At 41.4% G+C, this 27,040-nt stretch overlaps 1 protein-coding gene across 2 annotated transcripts in view; it reads right to left on the bottom strand.

The window, feature by feature from the left end:
- Window positions 1-27,040, bottom strand: part of CYP39A1 (cytochrome P450 family 39 subfamily A member 1) — a 144,043-nt gene that overhangs the window by 32,618 nt on the left and 84,385 nt on the right. The gene's annotated exons all lie outside the window — the stretch shown is intronic.

Here is a 27,040-nt window from a genome sequence, read left to right as displayed (position 1 = left end):
TCTCAATGAGAAGCCCACACACCATAACTGGAGAGTAACCGCCGCTCTCTGCAACTAGAGAAAGCCTACACTCAGCAACAAAGGCCCAGCCCAGCCAAAAATAAGTAAATAAATAAATCACAAAATTTTTTTAAAGTACATTTTGAAAGAACCTCTTGAGACTTGATCGAACCCTCCAAGAATTGAAAAAGGTGTGATGTAATTAGTGATGAGGAAAAGAGTTATAAGAAAGGGGAGGAGGTGATGAGCAATGTGAGGAGAAGGAAAGAAAATGCAGGAGAAAGAGAAAGAAGAAGGAGGAGAAAAGGAAGTAGAAGAGGAGGAAGAGAAAGAAAGAACAACAATAACTGTAACAACAATAGCAAAACCACAAACAGCAAAACAAGAGGAAAGACATTCCTTTCAAATACAGACTGAAACTTCTCCATTGACATTCAGATAATATTCACCAAATTCTGGGTAACCTTGGGGGACCCCTTACTCATTAAATAAAACTTTCCCCAACAATTTTATTATTAGATTCTGCTATCATCCCATGTTGAAGGTCAGGAAGGGTGGCAGTGAGGAGATACCCCTAGTCTAAGGTAAGGAGCATTGGCTGCGCTTCGCTGGAGCAGCCGTGAAGAGATACCCCACGCCCAAGGTAAGAAAAACCCAAGTAAGACGGTAGGTGTTGCAAGAGGGCATCAGAGGACAGACACACTGAAAACATACTCACAGAAAACTAGTCAATCTAATCACACTAGGACCACAGCCTTGTCTAACTCAATGAAACTAAGCCATGCCCGTGGGGCAACCCAAGATGGGCGGGTCATGGTGGAGAGATCTGACAGAATGTGGTCCGCTGGAGAAGGGAATGGCAAACCACTTCAGTATTCTTGCCTTGAGAACCCCATGAACAGTATGAAAAGGAAAAATGATAGGATACTGAAAGAGAAACTCCCCAGGTCAGTAGGTGCCCAATATGCTACTGGAGATCAGTGGAGAAATAACTCCAGAAAGAATGAAGGGATGGAGCCAAAGCAAAAAGAATACCCAGCTGTGGATGTGACTGGTGATAGAAGCAAGGTCCGATGCTGTAAAGAGCAATATTGCATAGGAACCTGGAATGTCAGGTCCATGAATCAAGGCAAATTGGAAGTGGTCAAACAAGAGATGGCAAGAGTGAATGTCGACATTCTAGGAATCAGCGAACTGAAATGGACTGGAATGGGTGAATTTAACTCAGATGACCATTATATCTACTACTGTGGGCAGGAATCCCTCAGAAGAAATGGAGTAGCCATCATGGTCAACAAAAGAGTCCAAAATGCAGTACTTGGATGCAATCTCAAAAACGACAGAATGATCTCTGTTCATTTCCAAGGCAAACCATTCAATATCACAGTAATCCAAGTCTATGCCCCAACCAGTAACGCTGAAGAAGCTGAACGGTTCTATGAAGACCTTTTAGAACTAACACCCAAAAAAGATGTCCTTTTCATTATAGGGGACTGGAATGCAAAAGTAGGAAGTCAATAAACACCTGGAGTAACAGGCAAATTTGGCCTTGGAATACGGAATAAAGCAAGGCAAAGACTAATAGAGTTTTGCCAAGAAAATGCACTGGTCATAACAAACACCCTCTTCCAACAACACAAGAGAAGACTCTATACATGGACATCACCAGATGGTCAACACCGAAATCAGATTGATTATATTCTTTGCAGCTAAAGATGGAGAAGCTCTATACAGTCAGCAAAAACAAGACCAGGAGCTGACTGTGGCTCAGATCATGAACTCCTTATTGCCAAATTCAGACTTAAATTGAAGAAAGTAGGGAAAACCACTAGACCATTCAGGTATGACCTAAATCAAACCCCTTATGATTATACAGTGGAAGGGAGAAATAGATTTAAGGGCCTAGATCTGATGGATAGAGTGCCTGATGAACTATGGAATGAGGTTCGTGACATTGTACAGGAGACAGGGATCAAGACCATTCCCATAGAAAAGAAATGCGAAAAAGCAAAATGGCTGTCTGGGGAGGCCTTACAAATAGCTGTGAAAAGAAGAGAAGCGAAAAGCAAAGGAGAAAAGGAAAGATATAAACATCTGAATGCAGAGTTCCAAAGAATAGCAAGAAGAGATAAGAAAGCCTTCTTCAGTGATCAATGCAAAGAAATAGAGGAAAACAACAGAATGGGAAAGACTAAAGATCTCTTCAAGAAAATCAGAGATACCAAAGGAACATTTCATGCAAAGATGGGCTCGATAAAGGACAGAAATGGTATGGACCTAACAGAAGCAGAAGATATTAAGAAGAGATGGCAAGAATACACAGAAGAACTGTACAAAAAAGATCTTCATGACCCAGATAATCACAATGGTGTGATCACGCACCTAGAGCCAGACATCCTGGAATGTGAAGTCAAGTGGGCCTTAGAAAGCATCACTACGAACAAAGCTAGTGGAGGTGATGGAATTCCAGTTGAGCTATTCCAAATCCTGAAAGATGATGCTGTGAAAGTGCTGCACTCAATATGCCAGCAAATTTGGAAAACTCAGCAGTGGCCACAGGACTGGAAAAGGTCAGTTTTCATTCCAATCCCAAAGAAAGGCAATGCCAAAGAATGCTCAAACTACTGCACAATTGCACTCATCTCACACGCTAGTAAAGTAATGCTTAAAATTTCTCAAGCCAGGCTTCAGCAATATGTGAACCATGAACTTCCAGATGTTCAAGCTGGTTTTAGAAAAGGCAGAGGAACCAGAGATCAAATTGCCAACATCTGCTGGATCATGGAAAAAGCAAGAGAGTTCCAGAAAAACATCTATTTCTGTTTGACTATGCCAAAGCTTTTGACTGTGTGGATCACAAACTGTGGAAAATTCTGAAAGAAATGGGAATACCAGACCACCTGATCTGCCTCTTGAGAAATTTGTATGCAGGTCAGGAAGCAACAGTTAGAACTGGACATGGAACAACAGACTGGTTCCAAATAGGAAAAGGAGTATGTCAAGGCTGTATATTGTCACCCTGTTTATTTATCTTATCACCAGAGAATTGATGCTTTTGAACAGTGGTGTTGGAAAAGAATCTTGAGAGTCCCTTGAACAGCAAGGAGATCCAACCAGTCTATCCTAAAGGAAATCAGTCGTGAATATTCATTGAAAGGACAGATGTTGAATCTCAAACTCAATCCTTTGGCCACTTGATCACGAAGAACTGAGCTCATCTGAAAAGACTGTGATGCTGGGAAGGATTGAAGGCAGGAGGAGAAGGGGACGACAGAGGATGAGATGATTGGATGGCATCATCGACTCAATGGACATGAGTTTGAGTAAACTCCGGGAGTTGGTGATGGACAGGGAGGCCTGACATGCTTAAGTCCATGGGGTCACAAAGAGTTGGACAAGACTGAGTGACTGAACTGAACTCACTTTTACTGAGTCCATTTTTATCACTTAATTCGCTTTACTTTTTCTCATAGTATTTAATTATCTTGTTGATTCTTCCAAACTTAGAATCTGAGATTCGTAAAAAGTTAGGTCTTATTTATATATCCAGGAACCATTTCAGTGCCAAATATATATAGAATAAATGAAAGCTGTTTCATTCATTCATTATTTATTCATTCAACAAATATTTACTGCATGCATACCATGTACCCCAAATCATTCTGGTTCTGGATGCAAAAACGGACATCAGTTCACTCCTTGAATTCTTTGGACATTGAATTTTCCTGAAAATTTAATAAGACATTGCATTTCCTTTGGGGATGAAATGTTTTAAACCATTGTAATTATTATTAAAATGCAAATTATTACTGGCTGATTTACTTACTTCTGTATACATGAATTTCCATATGACTGTTGTTCCACTTTGTTCCACTTTGGTTTTTGTTCCACTTTGTTGCTCTCTATTTAAGATTGAAGGACAAAAAAATGTATGTATGCTACCTCATTTAGTTCTGATAATCACTTTCTGGAATGGAGACTATTACCTCTATTTAACACATGAGGAAACTAGAGGTTATGGAAATAGTTTACCCAAGACACTTGATTAGTAGATAACTAGTATCTGAATGTAAGCCTAGAAATCTGAAATCAAAGCCCCATCCTTTTCTACCATAGCCACTTCCATCTTCTTTTATCAATATCACCCAACAGTTATCAGTTGAGAAGAAAGCAAAATGACTAAGTCAATGGGACTCTTGTGTCCTATTTCATTGCTGTTGTTCAGTTGGCTTGGTCGTGTCCGACTCTTTGCAACCCCATGGACTGCAGCACGCCAGGCTTCCCTGTCCTTCACCATCTCCAGGAGCTTGCTCAAACTCATGTCCATTGAGTCCGTGATGCCATCCAACCATCTATCCTATTTCATGATCACATAAATTCTCTCTGATTCCTTTGTGCTTACACTCCTTTCTATACATCTGGGCAGTATATCTTCTTTCCTTCCAAAGATCCTGTCAAGGCCATATGTAGGTGCCTGACCACCTCACAGGCAGTGCCCTCTGTATTATTTCTGACTCTTCCTGTCTTCCTGATGAATAAGACCAAGTGGTGTATTTCATCACATGGGGATACTGCAAAGGAAAGATAAAAACCAGCTAAAGGAAATCAGGGAAAAGAAGAAGATAAGGAGAAAAAAAAAAAAAAAAGGCAAGTTCACAGTGAGCCATATTTGGAAATGATTTGCAGTTTCACTGTTCAAGCTCAAAATTCATCTTGTTTCCCAGCTGTGCAAGTTCTGCAGTGACTTGGTGTGTGACCTTATGGGGTCTTTTTGCCCTTTTACATGTCAGTTGATGACACTACAGGGTGTCAAGCAGGTCCTCGCCTGCTGACCTCAGACGTCCCTAATGTGAGATCATGAGCCCTTCTCTGCTTACATCACTGTTGTTTTGGGAATTTTTTTTATTATTATATTCAGCCAAATAGAATACTAATTGAGACAAGTTGTGTCCATTTTTATTATTAAAAAGGTACATTTTGAGGACTTCCCTGGTGGTCCAGTGCTTAAGAATCCACCTGCCAATGTAGGGGACACAGGTTCGATCCCTGGTCTGGGAAGATTCCACATACTGTGGGGCAACTAAACCCATGAGCCACAACTACTGAGCCCACAGCTGCTGAAGCCTGAGCTCCCTCGAGCCTGTGTTCTGCAATAAGAGAAGTCATCTCAATGAGAAGCCCACACACCATAACTGGAGAGTAACCGCCGCTCTCTGCAACTAGAGAAAGCCTACACTCAGCAACAAAGGCCCAGCCCAGCCAAAAATAAGTAAATAAATAAATCACAAAATTTTTTTAAAGTACATTTTGAAAGAACCTCTTGAGACTTGATCAACCCTCCAAGAATTGAAAAAAGGTGTGATGTAATTAGTGATGAGGAAAGAGTTATAAGAAAGGAGGAGGTGATGAGCAATGTGAGGAGAAGGAAAGAAAATGCAGGAGAAAGAGAAAGAAGAAGGAGGAGAAAAGGAAGTAGAAGAGGAGGAAGAGAAAGAAAGAACAACAATAACTGTAACAACAATAGCAAAACCACAAACAGCAAAACAAGAGGAAAGACATTCCTTTCAAATACAGACTGAAACTTCTCCATTGACATTCAGATAATATTCACCAAATTCTGGGTAACCTTGGGGGACCCCTTACTCATTAAATAAAACTTTCCCCAACAATTTTATTATTAGATTCTGCTATCATCCCATGTTGAAGGTCAGGAAGGGTGGCAGTGAGGAGATACCCCTAGTCTAAGGTAAGGAGCATTGGCTGCGCTTCGCTGGAGCAGCCGTGAAGAGATACCCCACGCCCAAGGTAAGAAAAACCCAAGTAAGACGGTAGGTGTTGCAAGAGGGCATCAGAGGACAGACACACTGAAAACATACTCACAGAAAACTAGTCAATCTAATCACACTAGGACCACAGCCTTGTCTAACTCAATGAAACTAAGCCATGCCCGTGGGGCAACCCAAGATGGGCGGGTCATGGTGGAGAGATCTGACAGAATGTGGTCCGCTGGAGAAGGGAATGGCAAACCACTTCAGTATTCTTGCCTTGAGAACCCCATGAACAGTATGAAAAGGAAAATGATAGGATACTGAAAGAGAAACTCCACAGGTCAGTAGGTGCCCAATATGCTACTGGAGATCAGTGGAGAAATAACTCCAGAAAGAATGAAGGGATGGAGCCAAAGCAAAAAGAATACCCAGCTGTGGATGTGACTGGTGATAGAAGCAAGGTCCGATGCTGTAAAGAGCAATATTGCATAGGAACCTGGAATGTCAGGTCCATGAATCAAGGCAAATTGGAAGTGGTCAAACAAGAGATGGCAAGAGTGAATGTCGACATTCTAGGAATCAGCGAACTGAAATGGACTGGAATGGGTGAATTTAACTCAGATGACCATTATATCTACTACTGTGGGCAGGAATCCCTCAGAAGAAATGGAGTAGCCATCATGGTCAACAAAAAGAGTCCAAAATGCAGTACTTGGATGCAATCTCAAAACGACAGAATGATCTCTGTTCATTTCCAAGGCAAACCATTCAATATCACAGTAATCCAAGTCTATGCCCCAACCAGTAACGCTGAAGAAGCTGAACGGTTCTATGAAGACCTTTTAGAACTAACACCCAAAAAAGATGTCCTTTTCATTATAGGGGACTGGAATGCAAAAGTAGGAAGTCAATAAACACCTGGAGTAACAGGCAAATTTGGCCTTGAATACGGAATAAAGCAAGGCAAAGACTAATAGAGTTTTGCCAAGAAAATGCACTGGTCATAACAAACACCTCTTCCAACAACACAAGAGAAGACTCTATACATGGACATCACCAGATGGTCAACACCGAAATCAGATTGATTATATTCTTTGCAGCCAAAGATGGAGAAGCTCTATACAGTCAGCAAAAACAAGACCAGGAGCTGACTGTGGCTCAGATCATGAACTCCTTATTGCCAAATTCAGACTTAAATTGAAGAAAGTAGGGAAAACCACTAGACCATTCAGGTATGACCTAAATCAAACCCCTTATGATTATACAGTGGAAGGGAGAAATAGATTTAAGGGCCTAGATCTGATGGATAGAGTGCCTGATGAACTATGGAATGAGGTTCGTGACATTGTACAGGAGACAGGGATCAAGACCATTCCCATAGAAAAGAAATGCAAAAAAGCAAAATGGCTGTCTGGGGAGGCCTTACAAATAGCTGTGAAAAGAAGAGAAGTGAAAAGCAAAGGAGAAAAGGAAAGATATAAACATCTGAATGCAGAGTTCCAAAGAATAGCAAGAAGAGATAAGAAAGCCTTCTTCAGTGATCAATGCAAAGAAATAGAGGAAAACAACAGAATGGGAAAGACTAAAGATCTCTTCAAGAAAATCAGAGATACCAAAGGAACATTTCATGCAAAGATGGGCTCGATAAAGGACAGAAATGGTATGGACCTAACAGAAGCAGAAGATATTAAGAAGAGATGGCAAGAATACACAGAAGAACTGTACAAAAAAGATCTTCATGATCCAGATAATCACAATGGTGTGATCACGCACCTAGAGCCAGACATTCTGGAATGTGAAGTCAAGTGGGCCTTAGAAAGCATCACTACGAACAAAGCTAGTGGAGGTGATGGAATTCCAATTGAGCTATTCCAAATCCTGAAAGATGATGCTGTGAAAGTGCTGCACTCAATATGCCAGCAAATTTGGAAAACTCAGCAGTGGCCACAGGACTGGAACAGGTCAGTTTTCATTCCAATCCCAAAGAAAGGCAATGCCAAAGAATGCTCAAACTACCGCACAATTGCACTCATCTCACACGCTAGTAAAGTAATGCTTAAAATTCTCCAAGCCAGGCTTCAGCAATACGTGAACCATGAACTTCCAGATGTTCAAGCTGGTTTTAGAAAAGGCAGAGGAACCAGAGATCAAATTGCCAACATCTGCTGGATCATCGAAAAAGCAAGAGAGTTCCAGAAAAACATCTATTTCTGTTTGACTATGCCAAAGCTTTTGACTGTGTGGATCACAAACTGTGGAAAATTCTGAAAGAAATGGGAATACCAGACCACCTGATCTGCCTCTTGAGAAATTTGTATGCAGGTCAGGAAGCAACAGTTAGAACTGGACATGGAACAACAGACTGGTTCCAAATAGGAAAAGGAGTATGTCAAGGCTGTATATTGTCACCCTGTTTATTTATCTTATATGCAGAGTACATCATGAGAAACGCTGGACTGGAAGAAACACAAGCTGGAATCAAGATTGCCAGGAGAAATATCAATAACCTCAAATGTGCAGATGACACCACCCTTATGGCAGAAAGTGAAGAGGAACTAAAAAGCCTCTTGATGAAGGTGAAAGTGGAGAGTGAAAAAGTTGGCTTAAAGCTCAACATTCAGAAAACAAAGATCACGGCATCCCGTCCCATCACTTCATGGGAAAAAGATGGGGAAACAGTGGAAACAGTGTCAGACTTTATTTTTCTGGGCTCCAAAATCACTGCAGATGGTGACTGCAGCCATGAAATTAAAAGACGCTTACTCCTTGGAAGGAAAGTTATGACCAACCTAGATAGCATATTCAAAAGCAGAGACATTACTTTGCCAACAAAGGTTCGTCTAGTCAAGGCTATGGTTTTTCCAGTGGTCATGTATGGATGTGAGAGTTGGACTGTGAAGAAGGCTGAGTGCTGAAGAATTGATGCTTTTGAACTGTGATGTTGGAGAAGATTCTTGAGAGTCCCTTGGACTGCAAGGAGATCCAACCAGTCCATTCTGAAGGAGATCAGCCCTGGGATTTCTTTGGAAGGAATGATGCTAAAGCTGAAACTCCAGTACTTTGGCCACCTCATGCGAAGAGTTGACTCATTGGAAAAGACTCTGATGCTGGGAGGGATTGGGGGCAGGAGGAGAAGGGGACGACAGAGGATGAGATGGCTGGATGGCATCACTGACTCGATGGACGTGAGTCTGAGTGAACTCCGGGAGTTGGAGATGGACAGGGAGGCCTGGCGTGCTGCAATTCATGGGGTCGCAAAGAGTCGGACACGACTGACCGACTGATCTGAGATCTGATCATTCCCACGAAACCCCAGAAAACCAAAGTTCAAAATTCCCATTGCGTACAATGAACTAGTAGTGCTTTATCTTTAAAGTTAACGTGATCAAACACATAACTAATTCATTAACTGAATTTTATCAATTACAGTTTACTAATCTTAGTAATCTACCAAAATTTACACTTTCCGTACTGAGGCCAAAAGCTTCTGAAGTTTGTGTCTGACTTCAATATATCTTTTGAGCGTCCAGTCAAAATCCCTTGCCTCTGGCTCTTTGACACTGAAGTCTGGTCCTCTCACTACAGGTCCCATCCTGACCCATCCTGAATTAAAAGGAGCCTGTGGCAGGATAATGGCCTTTCCCTAAGAGGCAACTGATCACCACATTGATGTTTAATTGGGGTCTGTGATGTGCTTTGATTGATACAATGGGAGAAAAATGAAACTTGAGAAACAGAAAGGCTCTGTTCACCCCAACCTCAAAGTGAGAAAGAGAGTCTCTGGCAGAGGGAAAGAAAAGAAGAAGAGGAAATAAATAAGCGAGGGCAGAGGGGAAAGGAGAAAGGGTGGCAGTGTGATCTGAAAGGGGTTGGAAGAGGATCCGGGTCAGCATTTGAAGACTACTAGCCCAGCCTCTTCTCCATCAACAGCTTGCATTAGCCTCAGCCAAGGACCAAAGAGGAGTGGGCCTTGTGCCTTGCCCCACCTGTACATCTGCTGTACTCAGGAGCCCCGCAAGCTGTCTTCCCACCAGCACGGGGTGAGGACTTGAGCAGCAGTCAACGTGATGACTGTTTATCAGTCAGCAGGAGAGATCCTCATTTGAGCTCTGTGTCTTTGCTTCAGCCATGTTAGATTTGCCTTGTACGGAGAATCCCCTGCCCTGTTCTCCACCACCAGCACCTCTATGCTCGTAGCACTCATGAGCCCCATGGGGCCCATCAAGCTTGTAGGGTGGAGCTAAATGGTAAAGGAAAGCTTCAGACTTGAGACTTGGGTGGGCTGAACACACGCAGCCAGTCTGAGATTTTCCCTAAACTGGTGCCATGATCATACACACATTTGTTACCCTTGAACTTAGGTTGCTCATTCTTTTGCTTTGGCTCCTGTGCCTACAAGTGTCTTTCCTGAAGTAACTGATGGTTAGTTTTTGCCTGGAATGACTACACAGAGTCATTTCTTTATCTTCCATCCCTGCACTCAGCCTAATCCTGACTCCGTCATCCTTCTTCACTGCCAGGCATTTCCCTTCTGCAGATGAGGGTTTTTTGGTTCGGTTTTTTTTAAGCATAAGAATTAGAGAAGAGTTAATGAACCTCTGAGCACTTAACAGTCACAACTTTGCACTTGTACTCTCTTCTTTACTAGACCAGAACATTCTGGTAAGGAAGGAAAAAAGAAACAAAGTGTTCTGGGGTTTCACAGGCGAAAATTCTGTTTTTTTCCAATTCAGAGAGAAATAATTCCAGTGCCCCTGCTGCAACCCATCCTGTTTTCAGCTTTAGAAGCTAGTGCTTGTGTTATTATTAATTTGGACCAAGTGGATGCTTAGCAACAATGCTGAATTAAATATAAGATTAGTTTCAGAAGTAGGAGTTCAGAATTACAAAAACAAGTTCATTGGGCCCATATAAATGACCTCTTAAAGACTCATATAAAAGAACAACGGCATTGAAACATGTATATTATCATATGTGAAACACATCGCCAGTCCAGGTTTAATGCATGAGACAGGGTGCTTGGGGCTGGTGCACTGGGATGACCCTGAGGGATGGGATGGGGAGGGTGGTGGGAGGGGGCTTCAGGATGGGGGACACGTATACACCCATGGCTGATTCATATCGATGTATGGCAAAAACCACCACAATATTGTAAAGTAATTAGCCTCCAATTAAAATAAATTAATTAATTAAAAATAAATAAATAAAATTTAAAAAAGAACATAAAAATCTGAAAAGCATAGAGAAATATTTTGCCACATCTTATTTATTGATGTACAAAATAGAGAAAATCAAATGTATTTTAATCTGGTTTAAATTAACTTTGTTTAATTTCATTTTATGGTACTTGCACTCCAAACTAAGAAACTTAGTTTTCTTCACGGCACGGTAACAGAAATAATTTTCAAGTGATGTTGAAGTGTATTTAAATCTGATCCAAGGGACTCACAGCATTTAAATTATGTTATTTGATTCTTATGTAAACATATAACATTTGGTTATTTGGCAGAACTAACGATCCCCAAAGTTTAGTGGTTTAACACTGTGAAAGTTTGTTATGTACTGTCTACATTTCAACGTGCATTGAGCTGAAAGGAGCTCATGCTTCTCTGCACTGTCTTTCAGGGACCTAGACATCTGTCCAGGCCTCCACCATCTCCGAGGGCCTCAAACCATTCACTGAAACCCTCACTGAGGATGAGAACAGAGCTGCGCGCAGATGGCTTTTGATAAGTCTAGAAGTGACGTATCAATTTTGTCCGCCTTCCATTGGCCAGGACTTCAGTCACATGGCCACACCCAACTGCAAGGAAGGCTGGGAAATGCAATGTGGCTGTGTTCCACAGAGGAAAAGGGACACAGTTTGGGGAAATGTTTCTGAAGATCTCTGTGGAGATTGGAAATGGCTCAACAAAGTAAAACCAGAGGTGGGAAAAAAAAAAAGAAACACTTGTCTGAAGGGAAAAGACACAAAGCAAGCAGTCTGTAGTTTCTGCTTTTGTTTTTCCAGCGTGAAGGAAGATGTGAATCAAGGCACTGAAAAGGGTGAAGGGGGCTTCTCTGGTTTTCCATGGCTAAGACTTTGTTTTTCAATGCAGGGGGTACGGCTGTGGGTTCAATCCCTAGTCGGGGAGCCAAGATCCCATATGCCTTGTGACCAAAACACCAAAACATAAAACAAAAATAATATTGTAACAAATTTAATAGAGACTTTGAAAATGGTCCACATCAAAAAAGAACCTTAAAAAAATAAAAGGGCTTAGGTCATTCCAATCCCAAAGAAAGGCAATGCAAAAGAATGCTCAAACTAGCACAAAATTGCACTCATCTCACACGCTAGTAAAGTAATGCTTAAAATTCTCCAAGCCAGGCTTCAGCAATACGTGAACCGTGAACTTCCTGATGTTCAAGCTGCTTTTAGAAAAGGCAGAGGAACTAGAGATGAAATTGCCAACATCCGCTGGATCATGGAAAAAGCAAGAGAGTTCCAGAAAAACATCTATTTCTGCTTTATTGACTATGCCAAAGCCTTTGACTGTGTGGATCACAATAAACTGTGGAAAATTCTGAAAGAGATAGGAATACCAGACCACTTGATCTGCCTCTTGAGAAACCTGGATGCAAGTCAGGAAACAACAGTTAGAACTGGACATGGAACAACAGACTGTCCGAATAGGAAAAGGAGTACGTCAAGGCTATATATTGTCATCCTGCTTATTTAACTTATATGCAGAGTACATCATGAGAAACGCTGGGCTGGAGGAAGCACAAGCTGGAATCAAGATTGCTGGGAGAAATATCAATAACCTCAGATGTGCAGATGACACCACCCTTATGGCAGAAAGTCAAGAATTAAAGAGCCTCTTGATGAAAGTGAAAGAGGAGAATGAAAAAGTTGGCTTAAAGCTCAACATTCAGAAAACGTAGATCATGGCATCTGGTCCCATCACTTCATGGCAAATAGATGGGGAAACAGTGTCTGACTTTATTTTGGGGGGCTCTAAAATCACTGCAGATGGTGACTGCAGCCATGAAATTAAAAGACACTTACTCCTTGGAAGGAAAGTTATGACTAACCTAGACAGCATATTAAAAAGCAGAGACATTACTCTGCCAACAAAGGTCTGTCTAGTCAAGGCTATGGTTTTTCTAGTAGTTTTTCTAGTAGTCATTTATGGATGTGAGAGTTGGACTATAAAGAAAGCTGAGCACCAAAGAATTGATGCTTTTGAACTGTGGTGTTGGAGAAGACTCTGGAGAGTCCTTTGGACTGCAAGGAGATCCAACCAGTCCATCCTAAAGGAGATTAGTCCTGGGTGTTCACTGGAAGGACTGATGTTGAAGCTGAAACTCCAATACTTTGGCCACCTGATGCAAAGAGCTGACTAATTTGAAAAGACCCTGACGCTAGGAAAGATTGAGGGCAGGAGGAGAAGGGGACAACAGAAGATGAGTGGTTGGATGGCATCACTGACTCGATGGACATGGGTTTGTGTGAATTCCAAGAGTTGGTGATGGACAGGGAGCCCTGGCATGCTGTAATTCATGGGGTCGCAAACAGTTGGACATGGCTGAACGACTGAACTCAACTGAACTGAACCAAAGGGCAGCTTCAGATGACAGGATGGTTCTCTGGATCCAGGAAGATGTGGATTTGGCATCCACCACTGAGGGGTGACATGATTCTTTGGCCTCTGTTAGATTTTTATAGCAGCAGTTATTTCAGCACCCACTGAGGTTAATGATGATCTATTATTTTCTATCTTTTTCTAAATATCAATTTATTGATATAATCTCATGATAAGGATGGATGCCCATAATTCAGAAAGTCCCAGTAATATGTGTTCTACCTGTGTGTGTGTGTGTGTGTGTGTGTGTGCACGCACATGCACACATGTGTTGGTGGTATAATGGATAGCTATTTTTCTTTTTAATTTTAAAAATATATTTTATTTAACCCAGTGTACCCCAAACATTATCATTTCAACATGTAATCAGTATAAAAATTACCAATGAGCTATTTTGTTCTTTTTTTAATGTAAAATAATTTATTTAAATCAGTAATGGTAACATTGAATAACTTTTCAATATCCATTGAGATGGTTCATTTCTTCCTCATATTTGACCTCATATCAAAGTGATGTTTAATTTCCTATTTGCCTAATTTAAATCCATTCTTTTCTTCCTAGGTGAAATTGTCTCAGTTATGGCAAAGGATGACTGTTGAAAGGGAAACAGACAGTGAGTTGAAATACAATGGTAAGACCAATATTTAATAGAAACTAGTTGCCTGGAAGAATATGTAAAAGGTTGAATTTACCTTCCCCTCCCTGCCCCCCAAACTACACTATCAAGTCTTACAAATGCTAATCATTGCCAACTGGTGGCTGTTTCGTTGGAAATGTATCCAGATTCTTCAGCATGTACAGCACTTGCCACCTACCACACAGGAGGTCTGGAGATTGATCCTGTGGGTTCATGGAATGTGGATGGAGTTCTGTAGATGTTTTCAGCATGAAATCACTGAAGCATCTTCATAACAAGGCTAACAAGCTAGACAGCATGAATGCTTTTCATCACTGTTTAAGTCCCCTTCCTCTGATTATATGCTATTCTTCCCAACGATGGCAATGATAGTATGCGTGAAAAGATTTAGGGAAAACAGATTTTTCAAGTAAGAACTAAAAGGCACTAAATGATCCTCCTGGTAGACAGCACTGCTTCATGAGACTTTAAAAATCTCAGATATGTTTGGGTTTATAAAGCACTGGACGAGATGATTGCCTAATTAGTGTTTAGAGAGAGGTGTGGGGATTTGAAAGCCTCAACACAATATCTGAAACCTCTGTGTGACTCATTTCTTTGGGGGAAAGCATTCACAGTGACTAGGGAAGAGGAAGCTCAGGCGAAGTCAATAGCACAGATTTTGGAGCCAGAATGCCTGGGCTAAATCCTGGCTGCGCACCTCCTCCCTGTGTGACTTAGAAAATGACTCAACCCTTCTGTGCCTCAGTTTCCTCTTTTGAAAAATGAAGATAGAACTTCTCTGGTGGTTCAGTGGATAAAAATCCAACTGCCAATGCGGGGACACAGGTCTGGGAAGATCCCACATGCTGCGGAGCACCTAAGCTGGTGCACCGCAACTACAGAGCCCGAACTCTAGAGCCTGTTGTCTGCAACAAGAGAAACCACTGCAGTGAGAAGCCCATACAGTGCAACTAGAGAAAGCCCCCGGCAGCAATGAAGACCCAACACAGTTAAAAATAAATGAATAAAATTTGTGAAAAAATGAAGACAATGTTAGTACTTATCACAGGTTGTAATAGATACATGATCTTAGACGAGCTTTTGGGAGGGAGAAGCTCTAACTTCTCTTCTAATGAGGACATTCTTGAGGTCAAGCTGTGATTTTCTGGCTTTCCATGATGCTATTTCCTCGAGTGCTGTATTATGATATAGACAAAGTTCAGCACAAATCTCAACATGTAGAGTCTTTCAAACTGGATTGTGGTTTCTACAAGTTTCACCCATTTATAATTCAGATCCTGACCTATAGAGGAGAATGCCTTAGTTTTTATTTTATTTTGGACTTATTTTTCCTTTTGACCAGAGGATGAATTAATGCTACAGCGGTAAAAAATGTTGGAAGTGCATCTTGGGCACTCAGTTCAGTTCAGTCACTACGTCATGTCTGAGTCTTTGTGACCCTATGGACTGCAGCACTCCGGGCTTCTCTGTCCACCACCAACTCCTGGAGCTTACTCAAACTCATGTCCATTGAGTTGGTGATGCCATCCAACTATATCATCCTCTGTTATCCCCTTCTCCTCCTGCCTTCAATCTTTCCCAGCATCAGGGTCTTTTCCAATGAGTTGGTTCTTCGCATCAGGTGGCCAAAGTATTGAAGTTTCAGCTTCAGCACCAGTCCTTCCAATTAATATTCAGGACTGACTTCTTTTAGGATGGACTGTTTGATCTCCTTGCAGTCCAAGGGACTCTCAAGAGTCTTCTCCAACACCACAGTTCAAAAGCATCAGTGCTTCACTAGACAAGCTTTATTGTCTTGTATGTTGGGTTTTGATGTTTACCTTCTCATGAAGAGCATTTTCATGGAAAAAACCAGCTCCAGAGTTCATGGTGGCCTCTTCCACAAGAGAAAACGGGGAGATATAAACCTTGAAATTTTACTTAGAAAAGAACAGAAGCTGTTCACAGCAAGCTGGTCGAGGAGAATATGAAGTATGTGGACTCCATATGAGCCTTGTTTGTTTAAACATGCAAGAAAGGGTCAGGACATGTGTGACATGACAAGCAGAGGACAGTGCTTATAGCTACTGGAGAAAAATACAATTGAGTTTCCCCCAAATGACAGCTAGACATTTCCTAGGCCTAGCAGTGCTGAGAGTTGGAGTGAAAATTGAAGCTTAGGGGTGGGCAAGTTGATCTAGACCTGTCTTTTATCATGGTTGTATCTCAAAACTGAATGATACTTTAGAAACAACAGAGTTCACAATGATCTGTCTTAACCACCAGGATGAGCCAGCTAGTATCATTTTCCTGTTTTATAGGCTGGGAAACTGTGGCCAAGAGAGGTCAAGTAGTAAGAGAGCTTGTAAATGCAGGAGCCAGAACGAGATGGAGATGTTTGAGCTACAGTCAGTGTTCTTTCCACTGCTTCTAGCTGCCTTGCCCTTCATCCCCTTCATCTCCTTCATGCAGAAAGGCCTACATGGCTGAACGACTGAACTCAACTGAACTGAACCAAAGGGCAGCTTCAGATGACAGGATGGTTCTCTGGATCCAGAAGATGTGGATTTGGCATCCACCACTGAGGGGTGACATGATTCTTTGGCCTCTGTTAGATTTTTTATAGCAGCAGTTATTTCAGCACCCACTGAGGTTAATGATGATCTATTATTTTCTATCTTTTTCTAAATATTAATTTATTGATATAATCTCATGATAAGGATGGATGCCCATAATTCAGAAAGTCCCAGTAATATGTGTTCTACCTGTGTGTGTGTGTGTGTGTGTGTGTGTGTGCACGCACATGCACACATGTGTTGGTGGTATAATGGATAGCTGTTTTTTTTCTTTTTAATTTTAAAAATATATTTTATTTAACCCAGTGTACCCCAAACATTATCATTTCAACATGTAATCAGTATAAAAATTACCAATGAGCTATTTTGTTCTTTTTTTAATGTAAAATAATTTATTTAAATCAGTAATGGTAACATTGAATAACTTTTCAATATCCATTGAGATGGTTCATTTCTTCCTCATATTTGACCTCATATCAAAGTGATGTTTAATTTCCTATTTGCCTAATTTAAATCCATTCTTTTCTTCCTAGGTGAAATTGTCTCAGTTATGGCAAAGGATGACTGTTGAAAGGGAAACAGACAGTGAGTTGAAATACAATGGTAAGACCAATATTTAATAGAAACTAGTTGCCTGGAAGAATATGTAAAAGGTTGAATTTACCTTCCCCTCCCTGCCCCCCAAACTACACTATCAAGTCTTACAAATGCTAATCATTGCCAACTGGTGGCTGTTTCTGCTTGAAATGTATCCAGATTCTTCAGCATGTACAGCACTTGCCACCTACCACACAGGAGGTCTGGAGATTGATCCTGTGGGTTCATGGAATGTGGATGGAGTTCTGTAGATGTTTTCAGCATGAAATCACTGAAGCATCTTCATAACAAGGCTAACAAGCTAGACAGCATGAATGCTTTTCATCACTGTTTAAGTCCCCTTCCTCTGATTATATGCTATTCTTCCCAACGATGGCAATGATAGTATGCGTGAAAAGATTTAGGGAAAACAGATTTTTCAAGTAAGAACTAAAAGGCACTAAATGATCCTCCTGGTAGACAGCACTGCTTCATGAGACTTTAAAAATCTCAGATATGTTTGGGTTTATAAAGCACTGGACGAGATGATTGCCTAATTAGTGTTTAGAGAGAGGTGTGGGGATTTGAAAGCCTCAACACAATATCTGAAACCTCTGTGTGACTCATTTCTTTGGGGGAAAGCATTCACAGTGACTAGGGAAGAGGAAGCTCAGGCGAAGTCAATAGCACAGATTTTGGAGCCAGAATGCCTGGGCTAAATCCTGGCTGCGCACCTCCTCCCTGTGTGACTTAGAAAATGACTCAACCCTTCTGTGCCTCAGTTTCCTCTTTTGAAAAATGAAGATAGAACTTCTCTGGTGGTTCAGTGGATAAAAATCCAACTGCCAATGCGGGGACACAGGTCTGGGAAGATCCCACATGCTGCGGAGCACCTAAGCTGGTGCACCGCAACTACAGAGCCCGAACTCTAGAGCCTGTTGTCTGCAACAAGAGAAACCACTGCAGTGAGAAGCCCATACAGTGCAACTAGAGAAAGCCCCCGGCAGCAATGAAGACCCAACACAGTTAAAAATAAATGAATAAAATTTGTGAAAAATGAAGACGATGTTAGTACTTATCACAGGTTGTAATAGATACATGATCTTAGACGAGCTTTTGGGAGGGAGAAGCTCTAACTTCTCTTCTAATGAGGACATTCTTGAGGTCAAGCTGTGATTTTCTGGCTTTCCATGATGCTATTTCCTCGAGTGCTGTATTATGATATAGACAAAGTTCAGCACAAATCTCAACATGTAGAGTCTTTCAAACTGGATTGTGGTTTCTACAAGTTTCACCCATTTATAATTCAGATCCTGACCTATAGAGGAGAATGCCTTAGTTTTTATTTTATTTTGGACTTATTTTTCCTTTTGACCAGAGGATGAATTAATGCTACAGCGGTAAAAAATGTTGGAAGTGCATCTTGGGCACTCAGTTCAGTTCAGTCACTACGTCATGTCTGAGTCTTTGTGACCCTATGGACTGCAGCACTCCGGGCTTCTCTGTCCACCACCAACTCCTGGAGCTTACTCAAACTCATGTCCATTGAGTTGGTGATGCCATCCAACTATATCATCCTCTGTTATCCCCTTCTCCTCCTGCCTTCAATCTTTCCCAGCATCAGGGTCTTTTCCAATGAGTTGGTTCTTCGCATCAGGTGGCCAAAGTATTGAAGTTTCAGCTTCAGCACCAGTCCTTCCAATTAATATTCAGGACTGACTTCTTTTAGGATGGACTGGTTGGATCTCCTTGCAGTCCAAGGGACTCTCAAGAGTCTTCTCCAACACCACAGTTCAAAAGCATCAGTGCTTCACTAGACAAGCTTTATTGTCTTGTATGTTGGGTTTTGATGTTTACCTTCTCATGAAGAGCATTTTCATGGAAAAAACCAGCTCCAGAGTTCATGGTGGCCTCTTCCACAAGAGAAAACGGGGAGATATAAACCTTGAAATTTTACTTAGAAAAGAACAGAAGCTGTTCACAGCAAGCTGGTCGAGGAGAATATGAAGTATGTGGACTCCATATGAGCCTTGTTTGTTTAAACATGCAAGAAAGGGTCAGGACATGTGTGACATGACAAGCAGAGGACAGTGCTTATAGCTACTGGAGAAAAATACAATTGAGTTTCCCCCAAATGACAGCTAGACATTTCCTAGGCCTAGCAGTGCTGAGAGTTGGAGTGAAAATTGAAGCTTAGGGGTGGGCAAGTTGATCTAGACCTGTCTTTTATCATGGTTGTATCTCAAAACTGAATGATACTTTAGAAACAACAGAGTTCACAATGATCTGTCTTAACCACCAGGATGAGCCAGCTAGTATCATTTTCCTGTTTTATAGGCTGGGAAACTGTGGCCAAGAGAGGTCAAGTAGTAAGAGAGCTTGTAAATGCAGGAGCCAGAACCGAGATGGAGATGTTTGAGCTTACAGTCAGTGTTCTTTCCACTGCTTCTAGCTGCCTTGCCCTTCATCCCCTTCATCTCCTTCATGCAGAAAGGCCTGTGGCTAGGACTTATTTACCCCACAAATTCTGCCTTTAATAGACACCTACTAATGCAATATTTATTTATTATTTTTTGGGGGTAGATTTGCTTTACAATGTTGTGTTACTTTCTGCTGTACCAAGAAGTGAATCAGCTATATATATACAAATATCCCCTCCCTCTTGGACCTCCCACCGTCCCCCTCATCCCATTCCTCCAGGTCACTACAGAGCACTGAGCTGAGCTCCTTGCACTACGCAGTAAGTTCCCACTTGCTATCTATTTTATACATGGCAGTGCACACACATTAATCCTAATCGCCCAATTCATCCCATCCCCCACCCATGGCCACGTGTCTGTTCCCTATGCCTGCAACTTTGTTCTTGCCTTGCAAATAGATTTATCTGCACCATTTTTCTAGATTCCATATATATTCGTTCAAACCAGTCAATCCTTAAAGAAATCAGTCCTGAATATTCATTGGAAGGACTGATGCTGAAGCTGAAACTCCAATACTTTGGCCACTTGATGCGAAGAATTGACTCATTGGAAAAGACCCTGATGCTGGGAAAAAATTGAAGACAGGAGAAGGGAACGACAGAGGATGAGATGGTTGGATGGCATCACTGACTCAATGGACATGAGTTTGAGTAAACTCTGGGAGTTGGTGATGGACAGGGAGGCCTGGTGTGCTGCAGTCCATGGGGTCACAAAGAGTTGGACATGACTGAGCAGTTGAACTGAAATGAACTGATATATATGCGTTAATATATGATACTTGTTTTTCTCTTTCTGACTTCCTTTATTCTGTATGACGGACTCTAAGTCCATCCAAGACACTACAAATGACCCAATTTCCTTCCTCTTTATGGCTGAGTGATATTTCATTGTATATACATACCACACAACCGTGTATGCATAGCAATCAGAGGATGTGAGGCATGTGAAAGTGTGGAGGGTCTTGTGGCTTCTCTAGTCTAGGCCAGCCTTCTCATGCTGCAGAGGAGAACAAAGGACTTAGAAGCTATGACTGTGCAGCTTGGACTCAGCTTAGAGCTTTTTCTCCTAAGCCCCACTGGTCAGTCTAGGAAGGCCTTCTCTTCTTCACCCTGGGTCCTCTCCAAGGGAGAGTGGATAATCTGTCAAGTATTGCAGAGAAAAACATTGCCTTGAAAGCTCTTTTCCTTAAGTAAATACTCTGCTTCTATTTCTTTTGCTGGGTAAGTGAATTGAAAAATAAAACGCTTTTGATGATTTTCACCAGTGTAAGCAAATATAAAACAAGTCTCTCTGGTATCTTAGCCAACATCCTCAAGAAAGTATTGTAAACAATTTGGGGATGCTTATTTTATGAGTTATTTTATCACATTTCTTGGAACTGAGGGCCAAAATCAATATTTCCTTACTGGATGTCGTTCTTAATTGTTCTCCCTGAAAGAAGGTAGGGCAGGAAAAGTGACTAAACCACACCAAAAGGAAGGATTCAATCAATGTATGCTTATTATTATTGGCATTAACTCACCATTATTATCTTCAACTCATGGTATCATTACATCAAGATATTTATAAACCTTTAGAATGTGTTCTGTTCGTTCTTGTCTTTGCTGTACCAGAATAATGGAACATAACTATTTTTCATCACTTCCTGGAAAATTTTTAAATTTAAGCCATTTCTGTCCTTAAAATTTAGCTCAGTTGTGAGTTTTATGAGCAATCAAGGCCAACTCTTTAATAACAAGTAGAATTGAGTTTTGGGGACAGTACAGTGAGGCTTGGAGAAGCAGGGAGCAGAGAGATTCTTCCTAAATAGAAAGAGCTTCCACTAGGCTGGCGAGGAGTGAGACGACCAATCCCTGTCTGATGGAGTGGGGTGGAGTCTGGTGAAGTCTGGTGAGATGGTCAACCTGAGTCTGCTGAAGATCTGAGACCTAGGGAGTCCAGGCAGAAGAGAAGACAGATTGCAAAGTCCCTAGCCATGCTGAGCAAGGCACAGAAGCCACAGGAGGCTATGGGAATTCTGTGGACAGCAATGATGCCCGAGGCAGGCTTGAAACATTGCAGAGGAGCAGCACTCACCCCTTTTTCTCGGCACTAGACAACATCCCTAATTCTACTCTGAATCCCTTCCTTTGAAGCAAAGATGTTTTTCATTTTGGTGATGTCCGGTTTAGCTTGTTACATATATCTTTGATTTATTTTGAGCTTATTCTTTTATATTGTGTGAGATAGGGTTCCAACTTTATTCTTTTGCATGTGAATATCTGGTTGTCCCATGGGGTCACAAAGAGTTGTTCATGATTGAGTGACTAAGCATGTGTGCGCACACATGCACACACACACACACACACACACACACACACACACCCAGTTGTCCCTCCCATACATAGTCTTCTGAATTAAGTGCACAGTGTAACTTTAACTTGTGAGTAAACTGAAGCTTAGAGGTCTGAACTGATTTGCTGATTATTATATGAAGCTGAAGGACAAAGCCAGAGCTTGAACTTGTATCTTCTCACAGTACAACCATTATTCTTCTTTTATATGACAGTTGCTTCCTATCTCCTATTTCAGGGAGCTTTGGGCTTCCCTGGTGGCTCAGGTGGTAAAGAATCTGCCTGCAATGCAGGAGACCCGGGTTTGATCCCAGGATTAGGAAGATCCCCTGGAGAAGGGAATGGCTACCCACTCCAGTATTCTTGCCTGGAGAATTCCATGGACAGAGGAGCCGGGCGGGCTACAGTCTCCATGGAGTCCCAAAAAGAGTTGGCCATGACCACTGAGCGACTTTCAGTTAGGATATCAACTGGATTTTCCCACTGTTTTTAATTGCTGTTTTCTTTACTTTTAAAAGTAGAAAAAACCAATATGTCTTAGTTTAACAGTTATTTCTGCCATGGTTAGTCTCGTATGTTAATGAACAGGTACTTTGTGACCTCATGACTAACAAAGTGTTAGTCAGCTAAATGTTGAGTTGGATTTCTCTGCTTTTTTTCCCTGGGAGATCTAGAAACTAATATGTTTTAGAAAGAAAAGTTTTGCTGCCAAAAGAAGTTAGATATTTACTCATTTGTTCCATTTTTGTGTTTTTTGGTCTTCAAAGAATCATTCATTCATTTAAACCGTCTCACCCACTCACCCACTCACCCAGAGGGCTGTCTTCACTAGTCACTGGGCATCCTACAAGGGCACATGACATTTCTCCAGCTTGGATTTCAGCTTCTTAAGCAGCAAAGCCAGGATGTTTGATCTCTCCAATTCTGTACTATGATTCTAACATGTTTCTTTCCAGTAATAACAATAAAAATCAAACCAAAGTTTATAGGCCTTGTGAAGTAAACATCATTTCCCTTCCTTTAAGTGCTTTCAAAATAACTCTTCCCCAGTTTCTAAGTCACCTGAAGACAAAGCTTAAACTAAGACTGTTCAGATTTCATCTAGTTGCTGTCTCTGCCAGAAGGAGAAAAATCCATATATCTCCCTTACCTATTGCCTAGTGGGGCTCTAATGACCAGGGCTATTTTTGTGAAGAAACAAGGTAGAACACTGTTTAAAAAAAAGTCAATTACTATTAATAGACAGCGCCTGCTAAAATATATCATTAGAATTTATAACATTTGTCCCAAAATTTGTATTTATATGACCTCACTAAAAAGATGCATTTTTATCAGATATTTTTCTTCAAACAAATGGCCCTCTCTCTTATATGCTACACTTCCTCTGAAGCTGGCCCACTGTATAATACTCACAAGGAAGGGTGGTGCCTGGAGGCTCCTGGAGACAGAAGCTGACGAGGAAGGACACTGGTAGGCAACAACGGTTCTTTTCCTTTTCCGTTTGTAATGCAGGCTATGTGACAAATTATCCAGCTTTCCCTCAGACTTAACAGAGAACCCAGAATGTGGATTACGGTGACAAGGTTAATGGTGTTGTCTCTCATGAGGAATACTTTTCTCTTTAGGAAGATGCAGTGGGGCTTCCCTGGTGGTCCAGTGGTTAAGACCCTGAGCTTCCAATGTAGGACGCATGGGTTCGATCCCTGGTTGGGAAACTAAGAACCCACATGCCTTATTGTGAGGTCAAAAAAAAAAAAAAAAAGATTAAAATGTTTTTTCCAAAAAAGCGAGAGAGAAGGATGCCACGCTGTTTGTTAAGAGGCTGTGCCCCAGAACCAGACTCCCTGGGTTCAAATCCTGCCTCTGCCACTTCCTCGATGTGTGACCTCAAGTATATCACTCAGTCTCTCCAAAGTCTATTTCTCTGGTTTGTAAAACAGGGATGATAATCATAGAAACCCACTTGACACGTGGGATTATTGTGAGAATAAAAGTGGGTGAGTGCAATGGGCTTAGCAAAGTGCCTCACAGTAATTATTCAAGTGACAGAATCTCATATGGTTGGCTTCTAGAATGTAATAACAGGCAGTTCATCAAGAAAATAGTTTAGTATAGGTGTACCCTTGTTAGTAACCACCCACAGCCATTCATTAAAATAACAAAAAACAAGATTTTAAAACTAACAGTAAAACTTTGATAAGTTCATTTCACTTACCCAGACCCAACATTAATGAAGAAACATGGAGACATTTATTCTAAAAACTTAAACAAAAAAAAGATGCTATGCGGATGAAAGCCAAGTATCATGGTCTACTCCCATGTGGATGCTCACAGAGACAATCCCAGGCTCCTGGCTGCTCTATCGAGAGACTGAGGGCCCAAAAGAGGAGGAATCACCTGCATTTCCAAATGCTGTCCAGGGTCTTCCACTGGAACAAAATCCTTTCGATTCTACTTAGAAAGTTGAGCAGCTATGGAGGATTACTTCCTGCTGTGGTCTAAATATTTGTGCCTTCCCCAAGTTCACACGTTCAATCCTCCCAAAGCTGATGACATTAGGAGCTGGGGCCTTTTGGGGTCGATTAGGTCATGAGAATAGGGTGGAGCCCTCATGAAGGGAATGGCTATTCTTACAAGAGACCTCAGAGAGATCCCTTACTCCTTCTACCGTGTGAGGACATTGAGAAATTACTGACCTTACCAGGAAGAGGGTCTCAGTAGAACTCAACCATGCTGGCAGCTTGGTCTTGAACTTGCCCACCTTCAGAACTGTGAGAGCTGCATTTCTGTGGTTTACAGCCACCCATTCTATGGTATTTTGTTATATAGCCTGAGCAGGCTTAGACATTTCCTTTTTTGTCCACGTTAAAATCTTGAAAGGACATGCCTTTTAATGAGTACATACTCTATCTAAAAGCTCACATTTAAGTTTCAGCAGGTGACTTCCTAATTTCAGTTTTAATGGCCCCTCCTTTCCCATTTCCTGCTTTAATTACAAGTTTCCAGTGGCACTACCATTTAGTTCTGCAATTCCATCAGTAAATACGTGAGCTCTTCTCTGTTTCAGGCTGCTAAGTAAACACGAAGTTATAAGCCCTTTGCAGGGACACGAAAAAGGAGGGTTAATGTTAATTATCACATGAGCCTGAATGGCTGCCTCCACAAGGATGTTCTGCACATAGATGATCTCACATTTCTATTAAAACGTGATCAAAACTACATGCAGAATCCCATGCTCCTCACCCTACCATGCTCCAGCCACTCCTCACATGCCCTTGAACATGGTCCCCTCATCTCTCATGGCTTCTCCTTTGAAATAGGGGCTGGGATGCCTACCTTAATAACATAACTCGATTGTGGCATATTCTTTCTGATCCCTTACGTTTGCTGCCTGGGAGCATGTCTCAGATGAACTCTCTGCACTGCATACAAATCTGTCTTAGGCTCCACTTCGTGGAAAACTCAAGTTAGTACATATAAATATATACTATATATATATACACCTTCGATTAATATGTGTTGTGTGTGCTGGGTTCAGTCACATCTGACTCTTTGTGACTGCCTGGACTGTAGCCCACCAGGCTCCTCTGTCCTTGGAATTTTCCAGGCAAGAATAATGGAGTAGCTTGCCATTTTCTCCTCCAGGGGATCTTCCCGACCCAGGGATCGAACCCATGTCTCCCACATCTCCTGCATTGGCAGACATATTCTTTACCATTGAGCCATGTGGGAAACCCTATATAAAATCTCAGGCTAGGGAAATAAAAAGAAATAGGATTCTCTATGACACACCTCCCAGAGTAATGGAAACAAAAGCAAAAATAAACAAATGGGATCTAATTAAACTTAAAAGCTTTTGCACAATGAAGGAAACTAGAAGCAAGGTGAAAAGACAGCCTTCAGAATGGGAGAAAATGATAGCAAATGAAGCAACTGACAAAGAATTAATCTCAAAAATATACAAGCAGCTCAATTCCAGAAAAATAAACGACCCAATCAAAAAATGGACCAAGGAACTAAACAGGCATTTCTCTAAAGAAGACATACAGATGGTTAATAAACACATGAAAAGATGCTCAACATCACTCTTTATCAGAGAAATGCAAATCAAAACCACAATGAGGTACCATCTCATGCCAGTCAGAATGGCTGCTATCAAAAAGTCTACAAGCAATAAATGCTGGAGAGGGTGTGGAGAAAAGGGAACCTTCTTACATTGTTGGTGGGAATGCAAACAGGTACAGCCAGGATGGAGAACAGTGTGGAGATTCCTTAAAAAAATGGAAATAGAATGGCCATATGACCCAGCAATCCCACTGCTGGGCATACACACCAAGGAAACCAGAATTAGAGACACGTGTACCCCAGTGTTCATCGCAGCACTGTTTACAATAGCTTGGACATGGAAGCAACCTATATGTCCATCAGCAGGTGAATAGATAAGAAAGCTGAGGTACATATACACAATGGAGTATTACTCAGCTATTAAAAAGAATGCATCTGAATCAGTTCTAATGAGGTGGATGAAACTGCAGCCTATTACACAGAGCGAAGTAAGTCAGAAAGAAAAACACCAATCAGTATAACATGCATATATATGGAATTTAGAAAGATGGTAACGATGACCCTATATGCGAGACAGCAAAAGAGACACAGAGAAAAAGAACAGACTTTTGGACGTTGTGGGAGAAGGCGAGGGTGGGATGATTTGGGAGAATGGCATTGAAACATGTATATTATCATATATGAAACAGATCACCAGTCCAGGTTTAATGCATGAGATAGGGTGTTCGGGGCTGGTGCACTGGGATGACCCTGAGGGATGGGATGGGGAGGGAGGTGGGAGTGGGGTTCAGGATGGGGAACGCATGTACACCCATGGCGGATTCATGTCAATGTATGGCAAAAACCACTACAATATTGTAAATTAATTAGCCTCCAATTAAAATAATTAATTTACCAAAAAAAGGAAAAGAAATAAGGACCTCCAAGTATATTCCTCTTACCGCACTTGATTTCAAAGGTTATAGATCTCCCACATCTGGGCAGTTTTTTTTTTT

The sequence above is a fragment of the Bos mutus genome, chromosome 23 (assembly GCF_027580195.1).
Source record: "Bos mutus isolate GX-2022 chromosome 23, NWIPB_WYAK_1.1, whole genome shotgun sequence".
In the NCBI taxonomy this organism is placed as follows: domain Eukaryota; kingdom Metazoa; phylum Chordata; class Mammalia; order Artiodactyla; family Bovidae; genus Bos; species Bos mutus.
This window is presented reverse-complemented; position numbering and strand designations above follow the sequence as displayed.